We start from the raw sequence: 16,693 nt of genomic DNA on the forward strand, positions 1-16,693 counted from the left end.
ACAGTACTTTCTAGGAACACAATTATATATATATATATATATATATATATATATATATACACATATATATGTGTGTGTGTGTGTGTGTGTGTGTATATATATATATATGTATGAGTATATATAATAATATATATGATTATGCTGTAGCAGTGCTGTAGAACTTTTAAATGACCAACAGTGGGGGGTGCCTGCGTGGCTTAGTGGGTTAAGCGTCCGACCTCAGCTCAGGTCATGATCTCGCGGTCCGTGAGTTCAAGCCCCGCGTCGGGCTCTGTGGTGATGGCTCAGAGCCTGGAGCCTGTTTCTGATTCTGTGTCTCCCTCTCTCTCTGACCCTCCTCCGTTCATGCTCCGTCTCTCTCTGTGTCAAGAATAAATAAACGTTAAGTGACCAACTGTATATTTCAGTACAGGTAATTATACATCATGTTGCATATTATTTAAAACAGGTTTAGTCATTTCTACTGATATAATAACCCAGTGAAATACATTACTCTCCTCTTCTTCACACTGACCAGGAGAAAATTCATAGCAGGAGCTGCCTTGCTCCTGGGACTAAATCAAACAAGGGAATCCAGGGAAGTAATTGACATTGTCCAGAGCAGAGAGCCAACAAGACTTTCTCAACAATGTGGCTGGAACCATCACAACTAAAATATATGTAAACGTCAATGAGATTAAATTTGCCAGGATTTGTCTTTTTTCTTCTCTGTTTGACCAGCCAATGAGAACTTTCCTGCATGAGGTAATGCTCTTCAGTCATACTTTTTTGGGTGAATGAGTGCTGTCTTGAGTCTAACTGGAAAAGCTTCCTCTAGGAAACTCCACAGCTGCTGCTAGACCTTTCTCCCTGTAGCCAGTGTGGTCAATTGAATTACATGTTTTTTTATAGAGTCAATTATTTTTTCTACCTTTGCTCTTGCCTCTTAAATAATTCGATGCCAAAGACAAATGCCTTTTCTTGTTTAGCAGGAGTACTGCAAAATGGAATTTTTACTGACATTTCAATATCTCCTTGTCTTTTTCACTGAAGCTTAGAGCAATAAGAGATCACTGGGTACGCCAGCTCAAATATTTTAGTGTTTCTTCATTTAATTTTGAGTTTAATAAACGAGATGGGTTTGTTTATAGGCTTGAATTTATTTCGTCAAGTTTTGTTGTTGTGCTTTGAAGGTTTAGTGTTTTTTTGAAGGTGTTTGTTTTTCGTAGGTTTGCCTACAATTTTGTTTTTCAATGTGAGGTTTTAATTGAAAAAGGTCAACATCTCGGATGCTTGTTAAGAAAAGTCACAGAAAATATATAAATCTCGCTCCCCTAAGCATTATATTTTTCATAAAAATGGATAATACATGTCTGTAGGTTGTCACGATGGTATGCTATACTCAATTTATAAACCGGAAGAGAAAAATTGGCTTTAGGTTCATAACATATCCTAGTTGCAGTCCAAGAAAAAAAAAAAAAAAAAAACATTGATCTGGGTATCAATAGTGAATGGGAATGAAAACAAAGTTACACATTTTACATCCAGCTACAGGACCTTTTTCTACACTGAGGCTCTTACGGAGAGAATTTTTAACACATATTCTTTGGGGGAAGAGTTTTCCATACTCTTCTCCTTAAATGGAAAAAAAATGAACTGAATATGTAAGACATGACACAGTGAATAACTAGGTTTTCTTATAAACTGGAGACGCAGGGTAGACAACGAGAAACAGTGCTTAAGAATTAAGAAAACAATGGAAATTAAAAGAATTATTTATATTTCTCCTACATCATACCACAAAAAAGAAGAAAAACATCATTTATCTTTATATCTACTTCTGTATTCTAGCAGTTCAGAGTCTAACAGATCAGAACACTATTGTATAGTTAAGAAATATGCATTTTGGGGCGCCTGGGTGGCTCAGTCGGTTAAGCGTCCGACTTCGGCTCAGGTCACGATCTCACAGTCTGTGAGTTCGAGCCCCGCGTCGGGCTCTGGGCTGATGGCTCAGAGCCTGGAGCCTGCTTCAGATTCTGTGTCTCCCTCTCTCTCTGACCCTCTCCTGCTCATGCTCTGTCTCTCTCTGTCTCAAAAATAAATAAAAACATTAAAAAATTTAAAAAAAAAAAAAAAAAAAAAAGAAATATGCATTTTGAGTGGCACATTAAAGAATGTCAGGACATCGAATATCATATATGACATCTCAAAGCTTGAAACATCACACTGTTTTCCAGTATGCATTGCATGAATTCTGGTAACAATTTTTTTTAACGTTCTGTTTTGGCACAAACACGCCTTAGTTTAATCTTGAAGGTGTTACAAAGGATTGTCAGAAAGCAAACTATATAATAGAACAAACTATCAGACAGTAAGGTAATACTGCTGGATATATTATCACTGGAATCAGGGATTAGAAATCCTAAAATTTGCTAATACAAATGAAACTTGTGTGCGTCTTCTGATTCTTATTCTGAAGATAATGTTTTTTTTTGTCCTCCGGTGCTTTCTGAATACATGATCTGCTACATCAGTGGTGTTTTTGTAATATTTACTCTTTCATATCCTTGGAAACATAATTATTAACATGCAAGATGACAATTCAAGATATCTGATCATCCAGAAAGGAAAAGACAGGCTAACCTTCATGATTTGAACATTTTACTGGAAAAGAACTCCATGCGAGATGGCTTTACCCAGGCAAAGTTGCAAGGAGAGAGACACATTTTGCATATGCTTTTTAAAATGTATAAATTCTAGATGAAAGAGCAAACATTCATTGCATTTTAAACACGTTTCAGAAGCTAGAATTTTCTGTATGCGCTGAGGTTAAAGCTAGTTAACTTGATACATTCAAAGGAAGAAGGAGCTTAGCAGTGCTATTGGGCAAAACTGTTGAACACGGGTGTATCTCCATCAATTGAACCCCTTTACACGCAATGAATCTAAAATAAGAATCATGCTAAGTAGTTTAGCTGGGTTGGGTACAAACATCAGTGCTCTGCATAGGGACCACTGCCCTGCATAAAGTCAAAAATGCCAATTTTATTCTAATCTTCAGGCAACTATTAACATTTTTCTTAAGTGAAAATCTTTATTTGCCATTCTCATGCTTAGGATTTATTTTCCTGGGGCTAAATGTAAGAACGAGGCACAACTCCATGCGATCAAAGATTTATATTGATTTGCTCAGCGGTAGCAAGGTTTTAGGTTTTTAGATAGATCGAATAATATTTCATATACCGAAGCTATTCTATCAAACTCAGGTTCTCACCAGTTTCCACACTATACAGTGAGTATCACAGTAGTGGAGCTGATTGGTTTTTTTAAAGCAAAGTTTAAATTTTAGAACAGTTTTAGATTTACAGAAAGTCATGAAGATAGTACAGAGAATTCCTGTGTATCTGGCAATCAATTTCCTTACACGGGGACTGTCCCAGAGAGAAAAGTATGAAAAGGAAAGAATGGTTTCAGGGGAGAGACCTGACAAATACTACCTATGCGGGCTGGTCAAGGTCAACACCAACAGTGATAAGCCCTGTTGAAAATATGTGCTCTTGGTACAGTGTGATGAAAATGGCACTTTTCATCTGTGGTCTCCCTCTCAAGAACCCACACCAGTCTAATCATGAGGAAAACATCACACACATTCCAATGGAGGGGCATTCTAAAAATACATGACCAGCACTCTTCAAACCACTCAAGGTCACCAAAAAAAGAAACAGAAAGACTCTGAGAAATTGTCACAGCCAAAGAAAGAGGAAGTTGAAAGAGACAAGATAAATAAAGGTAATGCGGTATCCAGGATGGGATCCTGGTACCGAAATAGGACATTACATTAAAATGATGGAAATGTGAATAATCAAAGTGTTTGTCAGGTTCCTATCGTTTAAAATCACTTGTTTTCTCCTGCTATTCATATGGAACCTTCTGGAAGGCAGTCAGCATCTGCGGCCTACAAGGAGTGGGGAACAATGTTCCACTTTCCCGAAGATAGAGGATTTACATAAATTATTTAGATTTCTTCAGGAGTGTAAATTTATTTATTCTTTCCCCATTTCTTTACCTACTCAATCACTTATTTGTATCAGATACTGTATCCAATCAGTATACTGACTTGATATTTATCATTTGTTTGTATCAGTATTTGTATGAGTGGCCATCACCTATTTGTATCAGTATCAACTTGGCCACTGGGAGCTCTCTCAGTTGGCCCCTATATTCCTTTGACATACTCTCATCAATGTAATAAGATAGGTTTATTAGATAGCCTGAATAAATAATATTCGATTTATTGAGTTGTATTTACGTTTGATTTGGTTTGGCTTTGAGTGTATCCTTACTTTCTGACACTATATTACTATTTTTTATGCTGCATTTCTAGAATCAGCCATTTCTCCAAGGACCTCTGTCTGGTTCCTTTAATAAGAAGATGGTTTGGGTGGGGGGGGCGTGGGGGGCGGTTGAGGGGGCTGTGCCTGAGAAGCTCAGTGGGTTAAGCATCTGACTCCTGATTTTGGCTCAGGTCGTGATCTCATGGTTTATGAGCTCGAGCCCCGCATCCAGCTCGGTGCTGAGCATGGAGTTAGCTTAGGATTCTCTCTCCCTCTCCTTTGTGCTCCTCCCCCATCCCCCACGGCTTGCATGTTTGTGCACATTCTCTCTCTCTCTCTCAAAAAAAAATTAAAATTAAATAAAAATTAAAAAGATAAGAGGATGGCATTAGAGACCGAGACCTAGGAACTAGCTATGGTCCTTGCTACTGGTATGCAGTTACCAAGATAGAACTGCTTTCTGGAACACGGCATAGTACATCCCAATAGATTGTTTTCTTTATTAAATTACTCATTCTGGGTTTTTGATAATTATTCTAACAATCTTATACATTTCAATCCCAACTCAGAAGTTCTAATTGACTATGAGTTTTCAAATAACACCAAAACATTGTCAAGCAATACAGAGAAACATTGCTGTTCTTTTGCAATAACTTCCCCTCTTCTAAAACATAATAATCTTATGAAGCTTGGTGATTAAAAAATCAAATCGGGGCACCTGGGTGGCGCCATCGGTTAAGCGTCCGACTTCAGCCAGGTCACGATCTCGCGGTCCGTGAGTTCGAGCCCCGCGTCAGGCTCTGGGCTGATGGCTCGGAGCCTGTTTCCGATTCTGTGTCTCCCTCTCTCTCTGCCCCTCCCCCGTTCATGCTCTGTCTCTCTCTGTCCCAAAAATAAATAAAAAACGTTGAAAAAAATTAAAAAAAAAAAAATCAAATCAACTCAGGAATAAAGACGTCTCACTCTCATTGTTGCTCAAAGTAAGACACATAACTTTGAACACTCATTTCTAAGAATGATTTAGAAAAAATGATAAAATATATTCTTATTAGGTTAAATTTACGTCTTTCTTAGTTGAATAATTTGAAGGGGGACACAAGGTCCATATTTAAGAAACTGTCTAGAGTCAGCACACAAATAGATTGGAGTTAGGTCATTCTTCCTAGGCGAGGATCAGATATTTCTCTTCTCTCTCGGGATTTTCTCAGCCATTCTAGGGAGGATGCTATACGATTATAAAATATTCCAAATGAGGTGGCTGGGAGCAATCAAGCTGGGAGTTATTGAGAGTTGCAAGTCGGGGCCAGGTGATGATTGCCATCTGGTGCAGTGGTAGATATGGTGTTGACATTGTAGCAATTGAAGGGATGTTGAATCAGCTCAGCATTGGAGAGCCATGGAGCAGACATTAGACATGGCATATGTCGTCAAGGGGACCAACTAGGAAGATCTTATAATTCAACAGTAGAGAGATTTCACACAGTACAGAAGCCACCACCAGAAAAATATTGACCCCAGTGGAATAGCTGGGGCTCAAATGTTATATATTTATTTTAAAAATCTATGACTTGATGTATTTTGCTCACTGAACTATTCCATGTCATTAAGCAGAAGAGACGCATAGCAAGAGGGCCACCTGGAAGGATTATCTCCTGGGGACCATATGGCCTGAGAACATGAAATGTTCCCTCCAACTAGGATTTTATGAAAAACAAAAACAGAAACACACACACAAACAAAAACTACACATGAAGTAAATTTTCCCCTGACTGTTTTCAGTTTGACTGCTGAGTAATTGCATTTGTTAGGTGATTGTGGGAGTGCCCCCCTCCCTGCTCTCTGCTTGCCTTAGCAGAAAGCCTACGTTTTTGGTCAGACATAGGTTAGGGTTATGACTCTGGGGTAAACTGAAGGCTGATTCTGGATCCCATTTGAATTTGCCCTTGTTGTTCTAACTTCGTCCCTAGATTCCGCAAACAGGAGCTTGAGTGTGATGAAAGATAATTATTCCAATAAGACCAATTTATTCAATAGCCTATTTATAAAGATCCTTGAGAAAATAACTGACTGGGCTGGAGCTCGGCATGGGAATAGGTCCAGCTCTGTCTCAGTCGGAATTCACAGTAAAATGCAATCTTAATGTTTTTAAACCCTGAAGGAACACATTCTGTTGAGTAAAAACTCAGTCAGGAGCAGGAAAAAAGGGGGCGCCTGGGTGGCTCAGTCGATTAAGCGTTCGACTTAGGCTCACAATCTGATCTCACCATTCGTGAGTTCAAGCCCCGTGTCAGGCTCCGTGCTGACAGCCTGGAACCTGGAGCCTGCTTCGGATTCTGTGTCTCCCTCCTTCTTTCTGCCCTCTCCCACTCTCTCTCTCTCTCAAAAATAAACAAACATTAATTCCTTTTTTTTTTTTAATAAAGAAGGGGTGCCTGCGTGGCTCAGACGGTTAAGTGTCCTACTTCAGCTCAGGTCACGATCTCACAGCTGGTGAGTTGGAGCCCCATGTCGGGCTCTGAGTTGTCAAAACAGATTCCAATTCTGCTTCAGATTCTGTGTCTCCCTCTTTCTCTCTGCCTCTCTCCTGCTTGAACTCGTGCCCTCTCTCTCTGTCTCTCTCTCCCAAAAATAAATAAATAAACATTTAAAAAATAAAATAAAGAAATATTGGGGCACTTGAGTGACTCAGTCAGTTAAGCATCCTACTCTTGGTTTCGGCTCAGGTCATGATCTCATGGTTGGTGGGTTTGAGCCCTCAGACGGGCTCTTCACTCAGAGCGGAGTCTGCTTGGGATTCTCTCTCTCCTCTGTCCCTTCCCCACCCTCAAATTAAATAAATTATTGTATTAAAAGATAAAAGAAAATAAATATTTAATAGAATAGTCATTTTAAGTCAATAGGCAAAGGGATAATTAGTCAATGAAAAGGCTGACGATTAATTCAATATCAGAGGGGATTAAAATGATAAATCAGTGTCATAACATATACCCATATGTTTCCTTTGGCAACGTAAACTAAAAATAATTAAAAATAATTGATTAAAAATAAATCATTAGATGCAGCCCCTGGGTGGCTCAGTCGGTTAGGGTCTCACTTCGGCTCCGGTCATGATCTTGAAGTTCGTGGGTTCAAGCTCCACCTTGGGCTCTATGCTGATAGCTCAGAGCCTGGGGCCTGCTTCAGATTCTGTGTCTCCCTCTCCTTCTCTCCCTGCCCCTCCTCTACTTGCGCTCTGTCTCTCTCTCTCTCTCTCTCTCTCAAAGATAAATAAACATTACAAAAATAAATCATAAGATAAATATGAGTAAGAAACATCTTTCTATGCATCAATATCTGCTTTGGAAATGATTCTGGGAAAAGATCATTAGGTTAAAAACTGCATAGATTTAATAAAGATTTAAAATACACTCAATCAAGTGATACACTTTAAATATTAATATATTAATAATAAATGTACTGGTAGAAAATCATCAAAGAATTAGATTAAGCATTTATTGGTATATATGTTTCACAAAGACAGAAATGTTGATGTTTCATTCATCACAGTAGGTTCTCAAGAAATATTGTTTAAATTTACTGATGAAGAAACAAAAGAGCCAACAAACACATGAAAAAAAGTTTCCAGCTTCACTAATAATCACAAAAATAAAAACTAAGTGAAATGCCATGTTGAGGTCTCTCAAGCAAAAAATATACAACAGTGAAATCATGGTTATTGAAGACGTGCAAGAATGTAATGGTCACAGCTGTCACAGTCCAGAAACACGCACGGCCCTAAAGATGTGCATGCCAATTGATAATTCTCTGACTAGAAATTTATACAGATAAAACTTTTTCCAAATATATACCCTTGACCCACTTGATTGGTTCTCCTGACGAATTGTCCTCTGATGGACATTTCTTCTTGCCCAACAATCATCTTGTGTCTGCACCCGTGTTCATTTGAATTATTTTTGAGCCTACTTTTTTCTTTTGCATACTGTTGAAAGTGTTAGTTTCTGCAATTACTCCTTTTTATTTTTTATTAATTTATTTTCCTAAACTATTTGAAAATTTGAGGTTTTCGTGCTTCAATATGGAAATGCTTTAATGCAAAGTTGAAAGGTGCCAAACAGTGTGATCCAATGACAGAAAGAACTTCGATGATATAAAATGTTCGTGTTGCCAAGTGACCTTCTCATGTCCCATACAAATGATGATTTGTAGTAGTTCCGAAAGAGAAAAGTGGTGGATGAAAATTAAGTCATCAAAAGACAATGTAAGCAATAACACAAATAAATATCCTTTGCTAGCAGGTAGTAATATATTCATAATACAAATAGATTCATCGCTTGATTTCTTTCTAGGTATATGTAATATAAATAGAATTATAAACTGTTAATGTAAATAGAACTCTTGTTCTCAAGTTGAATAAGTAGATTGCTTTCCAACAATAATTCTAAGATCTGAAATATGAGGGGAGAAAAGAAGTCTAGGGACTAAGTTGAAGAATTTAGTCTGGAAAAAATCCCACGGTAATTAGTATATTCAATTTGATTAGGAAGTTAAACACAAGTTAATTATTTTGGTTGCCTTATGCAAAGTTACTAATATGCTGTGAAACAGGAGATTGTATATTTGATGTTGTTCGAAGCTATTTTATTCTGTGTGTTGTATAAAAATATTATTTTTCCTCTTTATGACAGAAACATGACCAAATATTTAGGTTGTAGCTTTGTAGGTTTGAATATGACCAAATATCTAGGTTGTAGCTTTGTAGGAAATGACAAAATCATATCTCCAATCAACTTTATTGAGGTATGGTTTATATTCACCTATTTTAAATGTTCAGTGAGTTTAAAAATGTATACACCCACACATCCACTTATATACCTCTATTTTAGATAGAGAGCTCTGGACAGTGTTTTGTGCATATGGTTCTATGATAATGAAGGCCCCTATGGACTGGTGTAATCATCCCCACAAACATGTAAGTGAATAGCTCCATAATCCAAGAAAATTCCTTCATGTTGGTCCTTTGCAGTTAAATGACCCGTTTTGATCGAATGCCACGGTTAACCCAATGTATCAATCTGCTGTTCATCTCATGTCATTTTTATACCAGCGGGCATGGATCCCAGTCCTAGGGGGTTAAATTTATGAATTCTCCTTCTCCATTTATGAAACTATTCTTCCCAAAAGAGAAAATTTCAGCTCTCAAAATCCATTATAATTGCGTAGCAAAATTACACAGTATCCATCAAACAAGTAATTCCATTATTGAATATAAGAAGCAAATACTTCTGGAAAATAGTCCTATACTGAAAACATATGGTGCACAATCTGTAGAGTTACATTTTAGAAACCATGATGCCAGATGAAAAGATAAATAATCAAACATTGAACTTCAGTCAGCATTTAATCCAAGGGCTTCAAAGAACTTTACCAATAGAAACCAATAATCTTTGCAAAAGGAAAGCTTAAGATATGAATGCAATCCGAAACTCACTGGACACATTGGGACTACATCACATGGATCCGTTATTTATTTATTTTGAGAGAGAGAGCACCAGTGGGGGTGGGGCATAGAGAGAAGGGAGAGAGAGAATCCCAAGTAGGCTCTGTGCTGTCAGCACGGAGCCTGGTGCAGGGCTTGACCCTATGAACCATGAGATCATGACCTGAGCTGAGATCAAGAGTCAGATGCTTAACCAACTGAGCCATCCAGTCACCCTTCACATGGATCCTTTTGAAACAACCCATTCAAATTTATCTCTTGGATTAAAATAGATCTTTTAGTATCTGTTTGTTTTTGTTAGTTTTCTGGGCAGAAGGGAAACCTATCAAATGAGTTTCACATCAAGATGATCTCCCATCAACTTGAAAAACTATACATGGTAACGTTGGTTCCCCTTCACCAGGATCATGTCTCTGTGCCTCAGTGATTTGAAGCAGACTGAGAGCTTCTGTAGGTGTCTGTTTTGCATTTCAGTTTATTATAGTTACTGGAAGACATTAGGCTAACAGCTCTTTTGAATTGATTGCTTCCTCCATTTACATGAACTATCCTATGAGTTCTTGTATTAAACAATTTCCGTGTGGGTTCATTAAATGATAAAATGAAATCTTACTGCAGACATATATGCCCTGAACTCAAGTTTAGCTCTCATATTACAAATGGCAGAATGAAGGGAGTTTTTTTCCCCATTGTAATAGCTCATTTATTTTCCCTCTGTTGTCACGCCCTTGGGTTCTCCAACAAATAGATTGCCATATAAAGATAGACCTAAATATCCAACCTGATGGCTTATACTTTCATCTGACTCTGCCACAGATCCTTCTATGATTCACAGAGATTTTGTTGTTGTTGTTGTTGTTTGTGTGTGTGTGTGTGGTGGGTTATGGCCAGGAAAGCCATGTCCTTCTTAGAGTGTGCTGTTTACATACTGACTATTCTCTATTGCCAAATTTTCCTAGTAGCCATCAGAAAAAATATATCGACACTTTGAACATTCACTGATGCCCGGTAGAAAGATTTCTAACCTCCAGATTGGCATTTTTCACTCAACTGTCACTATTTTTGTTATCCCACGAGTCTTTCCCCATTTGTCAACTACAGTGCACGGTATTTCAAAGACGGTAAACCTTGAAGGTATATGGCAAATACAAACCTAATTTCCCTTTCAAACTACCTAAATATTCAGTAATTCCTAATAGAAATGTGCTTTAAGATTATTAGTTATTAGGATTGTTCTTAATATTTTTTTAGTGTTTACTATTACATAACGTGCCCCAGTTTACCCGGAACACATAAATTAGAGCGTATTTATCTATTAGTTTCTGTTTCTGTTACCTTCATTTTGGCCACATCAACCTGTTGGTGTTGTGGTATTGTATACGCATCACCAAAGTCTTCCCGATAAGGGAGCAACTGTCTCCAACTGTTGTGACTCATCCTTGAATATAATGTTTTATGTTTCGCAATCTTATTTATTTTTTTCTGATTGTGTAATCAGTAGTATTATCTAATACAATATTAATTTCATAGAGATTCCCTTGCAATTTTCTCACATAAGTGATCTAATGGGGAGCTCCCTAAGATGATTTTATCCCCTTATATCAAAAAATCTCCTGTAAGTTTAATTGCAGTATGTTATGTTGGAAGACAGAAAGGGGTCATGGAGATGTGATGTACCAGACTGTCTTCTGCCCTGTGACTTCACCAGAAATGCTGTCAATAACATCGCCAATGATCTTGATGTAAACCATTCAGGCACATGTTTTCAGTCCATGTATTGCTGGACCTTTCCATCTTTTAGGAGATATCAGCTTGTGGCTTCTTTGGTGTGTGACTCAGGTGACTGGCTTCACCAGTGTTTTCTCTACCAGATACTTTAATGTTTATATTGCTTTGTCTATGTGCTTTGGCTGTCTTCTCTTACCAGAACGTATCTCAGCCAGTCTTGAAACTCTCAATTACTGTCTCCATGTCAATCTATTTCAGCTCTGTTCACTTGGATGGTGCCTGACTCGTAAGCTTGGTATCTATAGATTAGATGAAGAATATCTGTATATATGCCCACATATACACGTTGCATATACATATATACATAGCATATACATATATAGAGATAAAGATATTACATCTTTGTCTATACCCAGACTGTGAAGATAATCTTTTACTTTCTTCTAAAAGCTAGTGGTTTTAACTTGCACATTTAGGACAATGATATCTCCTAAATTACTTTTTGTATATGATTGGAGGTAAGGATTGAGACTCTTCTTTTTGTATTGACGCATCCAATTGTTTTCATGTATTTATCCAGGTGTTATAGCACCATTTGTTAAAGAAATTTCCCTTTCCCCATTAAATTGCTCTGGCGCCTTTGTCAAAATCAATCTGCATTCGTACTGTTCACCTGCTTCTAGACTCTATATTCTGTTCCATTCCTCTGTTTGTATATGTTTATGCCAATATCGCTGTGTCTTGATTATGGTAGCTTTGTAGTAAGTCTGGAAGTCAGTAGTTTAAGTTTTCAATTTTATTTTCCATTTCCAAGATTGCTTTAGGTTCTTCTGAGCTCTTGGATTTCCATATAAATTTGAGAAACTCTTTGTCAGTTTCAACAAAAATGTTTGCTGAGATTATGATTTTGATTGCATTGAATCTATCAATCAATTTGTGGGTAACTTATTTCTTAACATGCATATACATTCACTTATGTCTCCTTTAACTTAGAACCGTCTTTGCATTTTTTTTAGAGAAGTAGTGTACCTGATGTTATTTATTCCTATTTTTTGACACTATTGTAAAGAGAAGTTTGAAAATTTCATTTCCCAATTGTTTAGCACTAGTATATAAAAATATAATTGAATATGTATATTGTTAAATCTATCCCACACATTTTAATATTCTTAGGTATTGTTTTTATTTCAATTCCCAATTGTTCCTTGACATCATTTAAAAAAATACAAATGCTTTTGTATTTTCATCTTGTATTCTTTGATCTTGTTAAATTTACTTATTATTCCTAGTAATTTCTTGTAGATGCCTTATGACTTTCGTGTAGACAATTGGGTCATTTTTAAAAACAGGTCCCATTAAAAAAAAAGATATATATATATATATATGTATATATATATACATATATATACATATATATATATGTGTATATACATATATATATATGTATATATATATACATATATATATATATATATATATATATGTCTTGTTTTCTAGGTTTATCTTGTATATATTTGCCCTAGAACTGGAATCACCCATTTCCTAAAAAAGCCCAATGTTGTAGGCAAGAAATGGTATGAGAAAAAAAATTGGTCTCTAAGGGCCCTCAGTTATACTAGGACAATGTTACTTCTAGGCTCTTTTACTGGAAAAAGGATGTATATATTCAAATCCCATTGGTTTATGTTGGTGTTTTCAGTTCAATTTTAATGTCTTAGTATTTCACTTAATTTGTCTATTTTTGATTCTTAACATCATTAACATGACTTATTAATTATATGGTCCCTCAATGAAAAAGGACTAGTTTCAAAATAGCAACAAATAAAATTAGCAAGACTACTTTTTAATCGAAACCACTTTTAACAAAAACTACTTACTGGCTTTTTTAAATTTAATTTTGTTCTAGTTTTTCCTAAACATCAGCCTCCTAAGTGTGTATAGCCAACGTTGTTCTTTATTCTAATGCTTTTGTTTCTAGTTTAGATGAAATGGATTAATTGTAATGGCATTCGATATGAATTTTTTTTTTATGTATTTATGTTACTATATGTCTTATTTTGTATTTAGTTGGGGCATTTTTAGAATTTTGACCAATTAAAAAAATCGTCGCTTTATTTTCATTTTTCAAATCTCAAAACTATATAGAAAACATAGGAGTTTCGCTTCCACTCCTGAACCTTTCCCACATTGTACGTATCTGTCCAAATATAACTGCTTGTGAGTAAGAAACTACACCTTATATCCCTCTCCCAACATACACATTCTCCATAAATCATTAATTTCATTCGTTCTTTTTACTATTCTTTAGTTTCTTTTTTGCAAATAGTACCAAGTTCGCTCTTCCTTTTTCTTCCCCAACAGGAGTAGGTATATCACATAATATATACTACTCTGCTCCTTGTTAGTATGCCCTGGACGCCTCTTTGATTTACTCTATAGGAATGATCCTCGTTTTTAACACGCGTAGCTAATGTGATACCCAAGGCACTCTGGCAAGCAGCACTCCGCCCTCGTCCCTGTAGTCCTCATGGAATCCCTGCAGGGAGGCTGCCTAGAGCTGCATTACACCGCACCCCCGCCCCCCCGCCCCGTTGAAGGACTCACCCCTTCAGCTCTTGGTGGGGTTGGTACACTTCTCAGCCGAGACCCTTGTTAAGACTCGTCTTTGGTTGATGGGCCTTACCCCATGCCACAGTCCTTCCCAATGTTTGGTGGGTGCACAAGTTCAAATGCAAACCCTGTCTCTCCAGTTTGAAAGGACCCTGGTGGGGGGACCATCGTGCTCCATGCTTCCATTAAAATTGGCTGAAGGGGGGGGCGCCTGGGTGGCTCAGTGGGGTAAGCACCGGACCGACTTCGGCTCAGGTCATGATCTCGAGGTTCATGGGTCTGAGCCTCGCCTCAGGCTCTGTGCTGAGGGCTCAGAGCCTGGAGCCTGCTTCGGATTCTGTGTCTCCCTCTCTCTCTGCTCCTACCTGCTCACATGCTCTCAGTGTCTCGAAAATAAATAAACATTAAAAAATTGTTTTGGGGCTGAGGTCTTTGTGTGATATTGTCACACTAAAACTTGTCCCCTGCCCAATCCTGCAAATTACACTCTCCAAGACACTTCCTGGGCACAGTTACTTTACAGCTTCTGCTGCCCAAGGAGCCCAACCTGTGACGTGAAGTCCATTCCGTTATGATCTTAAGTTTACAGGTGGGGAAATTTTTTTATTAAGTTTTTTAATTTTAATTTCAGTATGGTTCACATACAGTGTAATATTAGTTTCACGTGTACGATACAGTAAAACCTTGGATTGTAACGTGTTCCTCCAGTGTTCCGCGAGACGAGCAAACATTTCCAGTAAATTTTAACTTGATAAATGAGCGATGTCTTGCCATACTAGTCATACGTGATGCCGAACGTCCCATGATCACAACTGAGCCAATGGTTCTTGAAGTTCACTCTGATATACAAGTGTTTGCGATTACAAGCATGTTGCTGGAGCGAATTATGCTCACAAACCAAGGTTTGACTGTATGGTGATTCAACACCTTCCATACAACACTCAGTGCTCATCATGACAAGTACCCTTCTTAATCCCCATCACCTGTGTCTCCACCTACCTTCCAGTAACCATCAGCTTGTTCTCCATAGTTAAAAGTTTATTTCTTGGTTTGTCTCTGTCTCTCTTTTTTCCCTTTGCTCATTTGTTTGTTAAATTCCACACATGAATGAAATCATATGGCAATGTCTTTCCCTGACTCATTTTGCTTTAACATTATACTCTCTAGCTCCATCCATGCTGTTGCAAATGGCAAGATTTCATTCTTTTTTATCCATTCATCCTCTTTATCCATTCATCTATGGATGGACTCTTGGACTGCTTCCATAATTTGGCTATTGTAATAAGGCTATAATAAATATAGGGGTACACGGAACCCTTTGAATTAGTGTGTGTGTGTGTGTGTGTGTGTGTGTGTGTGTGTCTGTTTTGTATTCTTTGGGTAAATACCCAGTAGCGTGATTGTTGAATCGTAGGATAGTTCTATTTTAACCTTTTGAGGAACCTCCCTACTATTTTCCACAGTGGCTGCACCACATTGCCACCAACAGTGCAAGAGGAGGTCCCCTTTCTCCACATCCTCACCAACACCTGTTGTTTCTTGTGTTGTTGACTTTAGCCATTCGGACAGGTGTGAAGTGATATCTCATTGTAGTTTTGATTTGCATTTCCCTGATGAAGAGTGATGTTGAGCATCTTTTCATGTGTCTATTGGCCATACGGGTGGGAAAACTGATATCTTCACTAGGCAAGCCACTGGCCCAAAGCATCAGCTGGAAAGCAATAGAATCTGAATTCATACACAAGCATTTCTGTACCATTGTATCCACTCTACAGCACACCTGATTCTCTGACCTCAGCAACCGTCCCCTCCCTCCCTGTTGAAATATGGAAACTTCCTTCTAATGGATTTTCTTTGCCTTTATTCCTGTCACCCCGTCTAGTCTACAGAGGGATCTCACAAAACCTCAAAAGAGATGATTCGCCCACATAAAAATCTTATACACACTCTTCTTGGGTAAAAGACAGAGTAAAGAGTTTTCATGACTCACAGAGCTCTCCCTTTGCTAGGGACTAAATTGTCTGCCCCCAGAATCATATGTGGGAGCCCTACTCCCAGTGTGGCTGTGTTTGGAGATAGAGCCATTAACAAGAGACGAAGGTTAAGTGAGATCATGAAGGTGAGGTCATAGTCCAGGAAGAACTGGAAAGACCATGTGAGCCACCTGCAAGCTGGAAGAAGGCTCTCACCAGAGCCCAGCCACCCTGGCACCCTGCTCTTGGACTTTCAGCCTCCAGAACTGAGAAAATGAATGTCTGTTGTTCAAGCCACTCAGCCGTGGCATTTTGCTATGGCAGCCTGAGCAGACTAAGACACCATTATTCCACCTCTGCATTTTCTTCAGGCTTCCTTTCTCCCTCCCTCCCCCTGCCCTCCTCAAGCCACTGTGCTCCAGATGCATCCATCTGAATAAGCTCTGTCCACCTTCATCAGAAGAACCGCTTCTTCAGCCTTGGTCTCCTCTTAAAGTTAACTATGCAGAGGATCTTTTCCTGAGCCCCTCCATAGGTTAGCTCCATTTGTTTATTAGCCCTCATTGTATCTG

The sequence above is a fragment of the Panthera onca genome, chromosome B2, assembly GCF_046562875.1.
Source record: "Panthera onca isolate mPanOnc1 chromosome B2, mPanOnc1 haplotype 2, whole genome shotgun sequence".
Taxonomy (NCBI): domain Eukaryota; kingdom Metazoa; phylum Chordata; class Mammalia; order Carnivora; family Felidae; genus Panthera; species Panthera onca.